The following is a 7,973-nucleotide window of genomic DNA, read 5'->3' as shown; positions in this document are numbered from 1 at the left end:
ATTTGGCATATTTTTAAAACTTTATTTATCCATTTCTTTCTTCTTTTGCCAGTTGTTAGAGTTGCCAAGTGGCTCTTTAAGATTGGGCCTCGGCCCACCTCTCAGATTATGACCCTGGAAAACATCATCTGAATTCAAACAAGCCAAATGTATATTTGCTTGCTGAAATATCCGGACTTTGTTCTACTCCTTCGTCAAACACAGAGCCTTAGGATGTGGGATACGCGCTTGGCTTTGACAGCTGGGAGGCAAACACAGGAATGGCAAATATGGAGCTCCGTTTGCCAGCATTCTCGGCTCCCTCTTCCATAGCAGGGGCTGCTACTCAATCTCAGCCTTTGTTCTCGTGGGGCAGGGATAAAGCCTCACAATCCTTCTCAGTGCAACTGTTTGAGAGTGGGCCCCGAGATGAGACTCTCATTAGAGTTCAGTGTGGGTGCCCAGTGGGAAGGCCAAAGCCATCTACCAATTGTTAGATTCTTTAAGACAATGCAGAGTAGGTGTTTCAAAAGAGGCAACTGGTTGCCCCTAAAACTCCTCCCAATTCCACTGTTGGCTGAGGCCGAACATTCTGTCATTAGACCATCCGTCACTAGAGTCCATAGCTTTGATGCCTACAGAGCAGACACTGTCATGAGTCCATTTCATGTGCTGACTCATTTAACTTTCATAATTTGCTATTATCCCCATCTTACTGATAAAAAAAACCACCAGGGCTCAGAGATTGAAATGCCCAAGATCAGACAGCCAGTAATTGGCATAGCCAGGATGATCAAAATAAGATCTACTTTACACCCCTCCCCAGGACCTTGCTCTCCGCACTGTATCACACAGGCTTCAGTGGGTGAGAATTTGGGAAGGAGCCGGGGAAAGGGAGCAGAAGAATTCATTTCTGAGGGAGAAGAGAACAGAGGAAGGCTGCAGGCTTCCCAGTCCTGAGGAAATTCCTCAGGCTGGCCTTGGGTTGAAAGAGGAGAACCTGAGTAGAAGCTGACAGTTCCCCCCCCCCAGAATCAAGGTACCTGCGTCCAACAGGACTCAGCAAACTCCCCCTTGGGGCCGCCAAGTAAGAGCGGCAGATACAAGTACCAAGTACCTGCTGTCCAATCAAGTAACTGGAGAAATGTGAAGTATCAATGCTGGTGCTGTTGTTACTACCAAATTATGTACTGTTATGCTGAGAGTCAATGTCACCTTTGACAGGTGGAAACTCCAGAATGCTGTACCTTCTCCAGCAGTGGCCTGGACCACTTCACACCAACTGGATTCTTTTTAACAACTCCCCTACCATAGCACACAGTTAATTTCTCATGAAATTAAAGGAAAATCAAAAATGGCAGGGAAAGATATGCAGAGAATGAATTTTTTCTTTTATTATACTTCACATACATGATCATGGCACTTAAATACATACATGAATCAATTAGTAAATAAATAGTACATTTTTAAGGGGAAGGAGTAAATACTTTTATTTTTATTTATTTATTTTTTAAAGATTTATTTTATTTATTTGACAGAGAGATAGCGAGAGAGGGAACACAAGCCGGGGGAGCGGGAGAGGGAGAAGCAGGCCTCCCGCCGAGCAGGGAGCCCGACGTGGGGCTCGATCCCAGCACCCTGGGATCACAACCTGAGCCGAAGGCAGCCGCCCAACCAACTGAGCCATCCTGGAGCCCCAGGAGTAAATACTTTTAAATTACTTTTTTTTTTTTTTTTAAGAAAAGGGAGAACCTTTTTGCCTGTATGTTGGGAACAGATAGAACATTACAGTTTTTGTCTTTGAGACTTCTGCAAATTTGTCAGTGATTTCATCAAAATCGATCCTGAATAGTCCCATTCAATAGGCAGCATAGCCAGATTTGTCAGTGTGTCTCATAGTTCATTGAGGAATATTTTTCATTCATTTTAATTTTTAAAGTTTTCTCTCCTTTTAAAATTGAAGTATAGTTGATATACTGTGAAGTTTACTTTTACCTGTAACAAGAGACATACAAGTAGTTAAGGAAAGTCTGAAGCATAAGGATAAATTTGGCAGAGACCCATACCAATCCCATGTCACAGCGAATTCCAGAAAGGGCAAGATAGTTCACATCTTTGTTTCTTCAGGACCGATTCTAGCAGCTTTCAAATGTCCTCACAGCTGAAAATTTTTTGCCAAAAACCCATCCCCGGCAAATTCATCACAGATTTTTATTGTATTTGGTTCTCAAGTTTCACATGTGCAAAAATCAGAGAAAGTGTCTGACTGACAGCAAATAGGGACTTCCCTGAGCCGTTGGGTTCTTGTCCAGTTCCTGGAGAAAGTGACTCAGGCCTCAAACCCTGCCCTGTTAATTTCACCAGGCAATGTCAGACTGGCACTTTTGCTCATTTCTCCTAACATTTCTTCCTTACATTTGATTCTTTTTTCTATTTCCTCACTTTTTTTTTCTTTTTTGCAGAAGTAATAGTCCTCTCCACAGTTCCTTTGCCGTGATCTCGAGGAATCATTTTAAAGTGTTGTGTGCCTTGTTCAAGGTGGATTCTGCCAGTTTGCAAATATTTTTGTATGTTTCCATACAACAACAGGATTGAAGTCACTCAAGTCCGTGCCTCTGTCTATAAGGGCTCCCATTGTCTACTCCTCATGCACTGTTTGGAAACAAAGCCATGTACCAAGTTAACTCCCATATAGAATACAGTATTTTGTAAAGGATAAAGAATACAAATGTTCTAATTTAGGCTTAAAAATATTCAGACCCGAATACTATATCACTAATGTTATTTAGAATTACCAGGGCATGGTGATAGTGAAAAGCAGACCAACTTGTAGATGGTTTGATCAGCGTTTTAAAATTCTCTGCAGACAATGCCCCCTTCTTCTTCCTGCACCATGCAGAGTGCTCCCACTGCCCACCTTTTAACCCACAACCTTTACATAGAAATTTCACTGCCTCGACGCTGGGGTTCAGATCTCAGGAATATCCCCTTCTGCTCTTACAACCCTGTAACTTCTTGCTGTCAAGCTGGTTTCATTATATGGGATTAAACATTTAAAAACTGAAATCCCACAGGATGATTTTCTCCCACTCAAGCTACAACCCCCTTACCTGGGAAGGGGCCCACAGGTATCAGGGTCCAACTGCATCCCACTAGGGTCAAGGCCAGCTGGTCACAGGCAATATGGGGCTCCTTCTGGGCCTTCCCTCCAGCATCCTACAAATTCTCTTCTTCCTGGCATCTGCAAAGTGAGGTTCTCGTCTCCGTTCAGCCACTAATTAGCTTTGGGATCCTGGAACAACAACTTTCCCCCCTGCTTGCTCACAAGCGAACATTTCACTGAGTCATGTCTAAGGCTCCTTCTAATGTCCTCAGGCGCTGGTTGTGAGGGCACATGACCTTGGCTGCCCGTCCTGGGCTTCTGCACGTGGTGCCAATGCAGGGAAAGGTCAGCTCCTGGCAGCCCCTCTTGCAGACTGTGCCTTGTGCACCATCCCAGGGGCACCGCTGACTCTTCAGACTGTCACATTTCCTTGCTTGGCATCTTCAGAACCCCTGGTCTCCGGAGACTTCCAGATGGCTTTCTTTAACCGTCAGAGCTGGATTTCCTGGGCAGTGCCCTCCTCTGCAAACATTCTTATTTGTCACAGCACTGACCTCAGAATGTGCAGGATGCACATTTTAGAAATCAATTTCTAAAAGACGCCACCAGCCTGTCCTGGGCCCACCCTTGTGCTCCATCCCTGCCGCACACCAACCTGTGGGGGAAGGGAGGGGTGGACTGGCTATTCCCATTTTACAGATGGGGACACTGAGGTGCCAAGGCTTGAAATGTATGATCATGGTGGTGCCCGCAGGATGAAAGCACTCCCATCCCCAGTGTCCCATTCACTCCTCCAACCCCACTCCAAGATGCTGAGCTCAGGCTTGGCGCAGGCCCAGTCACCCTGGTTATACAACTGATACCCAGCGTGCAGACAGCTGCAGAGGAGGAACAGACCCCGTGCTTGCCTCTAAGAATTTCTGATTCAAAAATCACAAGATTTGTACACTGGGCATTAAAGTGTCTGTAGAAATATAAAAAAGTAGTGATAGCATAGCAATAGCTTATTTTTATGACTTCATATATTTCTATATCAGGACATAAAAATCTCTTCCCTATGTTTGGCAGCAACGTATTTACGAAATGGTCCCCCCAAAAAGCTATAGACCAGGGATGACGAATGGGTGACATATGCCCTGATAGTCCCTGGGAATGTTTGTGGTAGATGGTGACTCTCTCATGGCTCTCTTCCCACTTAGCACAGATGCGGCCTCAGAATCCTTCCTAACACAGCATGCCACTCAGTTACGTAATTCACACCAGATTTCAAATAGTGGGGCCAACCTGGACTTGCCAACCTTGCTACACATCTGGGGCTGATTATTCTAGAAAATGGAGGAAGAGTGAAATTTCAGTGGTTTGCCCTCTTGGGGGCTGCTCCTTGGTGTATCTTCTCTTTTGTCCCTGCACACCTTCCCCCAGCTCCCAAACAAGTGCTAAGGTCAACTGATTGCCAGGAGGTGGGTAACCACGGTTGGAAACAGAAGCTGCATACCTGAGATAGATAAAACGTTTGCAGCGTGACAGAGGTTTACTATGTAAATGACCTCTTTGCAAGGCACACCTTCCCGCCCACCTCTTGCAGAATTCCCGGCGCAGGTGTTCTTTTTTTTTTTTTAAGGATTTTATTTATTTATTTGACACAGAGAGAGAGAGCACAGGTAGGCAGTGAGAGGGAGAAGCATGCTCGTCACTAAGCAAGGAGCCCGATGCAGAGCTCGATCCCAGGACCCTGGAATCATGACCTGAGCCGAAGGCACTTAACCAACTGAACCACCCAGGCGTCCCATGGAGCAGGTGTTTCTTTGTAAGACACCCCCACCAGCCAGATGATTCTAATGTTCCCCACCCCTCCCCCCACCCCCAAGAATCACAGCTTGAGAAATGATCTCTCGGAGATATTTGCCATTTCTCGGAGGATTGAGTCTTGAAGATTGGGTCAAATGGCTTAGATATTGTTCATGGGGAAACTCAGCCATAACAGCAAGTGGCAAGGGAGGTATTTTGAACACCAGCTTATTCCCTCCCATGGCATCCACTCCCCCAATGTCAACATTAGGTAATTTCAGAACTAAGAAAGAACCTGAAAGGAGCCTAGAGCCCTGAGCTGGGTTGAATAATGTTTCCCTAAAATTTCATGTCCACCTGGGACGTCAGAATGTAATTAAGATAAGGATTGAGGTGAGAAAGTACAGGGTTCAGGTGGGCCCTAAATCCAATGAGAGTGTCCTTAGGAGAGACGGAAGAGGGTGCAGAGAGACACACAGAAGAAGGCCATGTGAGTACAGAAGCCGAGATTGCAAGCAATGAGTTACAAGCTGGAAATTGCCACGGGTTGGGAGCAACCACCAGAAGCCAGGAAGAGGCACAGAAGGATTCTCCCCTGGAACCTTCAGAGGGAGCGCCGTCCTGCCAACAGCTTGATTTGGACTTCCGGCCTCTGAAACTGAGAAAATACATGTTACTGTAAGCCATCAGTTTGTGGTCCTTTGTTTCAGCAGCCCTGGGAAATGAAGATGCTGTCCAAGGGATAAATCTCCCCATTCTTTACTCAGGCTCTGCTCTCAGGAGAGAGGAAATCCAAGGAAGGTAGAAATAGCCTCACACTGCAGAGGATGAAGCTGAGGCGGTTTTGCTCACAGAGTGGCTATGGGAGGAAGCACTTAGCAGCTAGGTTGTGGCTTGCAGGGGGGCAGTCACCCCCTCAGCGGTGTGCTGTGCATGGGAGCCGAAAGCCCACAGCAGCTCCGTGAGCTCTGGGGCCCAGCAAATGGCCTGAGAGGTGGGTGCAACTGTGGGCCCCTGGGTGCCAGAAATATGGTCATAGAAATGTAAAACGTGAGATCCTTTGTTGTTGGTCGTAAGTGCTGGAAGGACTGTGGGGGGTGGGGGAGCAATCTCTTCCCTTACACCTGGGCTAAACAGATCTCTGACAGGCACTTTACCTCACTTGTATGGTCCCCGGTTGTGAGGATACAGTGAATCAGGGCATTTTGCCCGAGAAACCTGCTTTAACAATTAGCAGCTCAGAGGATAATACAAAAGTATTTCTCTTTCTCTTGTTTGATATATTTTTCAAGGAAATATTTACTATTTTTTGAGAGCTCCTGGACACAATCCATAGTTCGTTTTCAGGGAGAAAAAACCTCAAGCCTTCTTGCCTTTTCCTTAATTTACAATTATCACTGAAAATAATAGAAAAGCATTAGCAACCTATGTTGTATATTTTCATAAACTTAAATAACCAGTCGGTCTATAATCTTTTATCCCCTTTGGAAAAGAAAAAGACCTTTTCCAATAAAGAAGTGTCCTCTCTACTGATGCTTTAAATCTCCATGGCCTTGTTTATTCCCCGGGGGTGGACTGGAAAGGCCATTTCCAGAGTTCTGGTAGGTTCCAGGCAGAGCACAGCACAATCTCCTTGCGCTCCTGGCTGGCAGGGCCTGGGATCTGAAAACAACAGGAATGGAAGGATTAACAGAAGCAAATGAAAAGGAGGACAGAATATCTGCCAGAAGCATCTTTGCTCCCTCTGGCCCTCTGGCGTGCCGCATTTCCCTTTCCCTTCTTCCCTCCGACAAAGCCCCCTTGTGTCCTGCTCATCTGCCTCTTTGCTCCTCTTATCTAAGGATGACTCAGAGGCGCTGCTGAGCCAAGGAATTTCTGCAGACTGGCATGGCAGCCTTTCGATCTCTGGAGCAATAAAATGCAGATGGAGGAAGGCCCTAGTGAGCGGGGAGAAAAGGCGTTGAGGCCTTTGGCTCTAGGTTTCCAAGAAAGGCAGTAGCTACATACTCATGCTGCACAAAGGGCTGGCTGGCCCAGATAGATTGAAATCTTGGGACTGCTCACATCTCCTTCCTATCCCCTGAGTGGAAGGAGCCGCACAGAACGTGGCTGAAAGGTTGCTGCCTTAAAATAGGTTCGAAGAAGAGCCATTTTGTATTCTTTAGAGGTGCACCAAACATAGGCTTTATTTTCATGGTTCCTGAGCCGTATTTTGATACATCAGAGTGGTCTGGGGGGATATATTCTAAATGGAGGTTAATTCCTCTCCCCTCCCCACCCTTCCCGGGCATCACATTTCCCAGAATGCTATAGAAAGTCAGTCCTTGCAGAAGGATGGTACCTTTCAAAAGTCAGAAGAGACCCCAAGAAACTGCCGTACTGCAGGATGGGGAGAAGGGTAGGAGCCTCCGCAGTGGGGGGGTGGGGGCAGCGATCATGACCTGATCTAGACCTAGACCCAGCTCTTTTACTAATGAGCTATTAACTACAAACTAGCTCTCAGCTGCGGCAACACTGGACTCTAGTTAGCTCGCCTGCAGGATGGGCAGGTGTTCCCTGTGATCACCCAGGTCCCATCTATTCCTAATGTTTCCTAATCTTGAAACCCATTTAGTGCCCAGGTTACCCTCAGACCGCTGGACAGATGCCCAGTAGTTCTCTTGGATGGTTCAAACTCCTCTTAGCCCTGCAAAGCTCATAAATGAAAAGCAGAGAACTTCTAGCTCGCCGGTCCCCCTTGCCAAATAGTAAGCTTGAATAACAGCCCCCTTCCCTGAGGAGTGGAGAAAATAAATCAGTTAGAAATAAGAGGGTGATGGTTCGGGTCAGGCAAGAATTTACAAGGGGCTGTTTCAGGAGGGCTGTTAAAGAGGATGAGGCCTGCGGATCCCCCTCCCTCTGCCCCGTAAGTTGTCACAAAGCTACAGAAGCAAACTAATAATCATGTTGTCTACTGCATGACTATGTCGGCTGCAGCTGGGAAGGGGCGGGGAGAGGAAAAGACTACCCTCAGCTTCCAATTATGCTATGATAACTGTTTAAATTTTATTGAGTAAATAATTATCTGTGAATTGAACAAGAAACAAAACACAGCCTAACGCCC

The 7,973-nt window shown here is 46.4% G+C and overlaps 1 long non-coding RNA gene across 8 annotated transcripts in view; it reads right to left on the bottom strand.

The window, feature by feature from the left end:
- Positions 1–1,353: 1,353 nt before the first annotated feature.
- LOC129046178 (uncharacterized) overlaps positions 1,354–7,973 on the bottom strand; it is a 22,915-nt gene continuing 16,295 nt past the window's right edge. For 7 of the 8 annotated variants that reach the window (XR_010407496.1, XR_010407490.1, XR_010407493.1 and 4 more), the window contains 2 exons: positions 3,090–6,532; positions 1,354–2,631 (listed from right to left, as the gene is read on the bottom strand). This is a non-coding gene — a long non-coding RNA (uncharacterized LOC129046178). The remainder of the gene's footprint in view (positions 2,632–3,089; positions 6,533–7,973) is intronic. The other variant, XR_010407494.1, reaches the window with a different exon arrangement.

Source organism: Mirounga angustirostris, unplaced genomic scaffold (genome assembly GCF_029215605.1).
Source record: "Mirounga angustirostris isolate CCGP_5_RB_7025 unplaced genomic scaffold, mMirAng1.0.hap1 SCAF_14, whole genome shotgun sequence".
Lineage (NCBI taxonomy): Eukaryota > Metazoa > Chordata > Mammalia > Carnivora > Phocidae > Mirounga > Mirounga angustirostris.
This window is presented reverse-complemented; position numbering and strand designations above follow the sequence as displayed.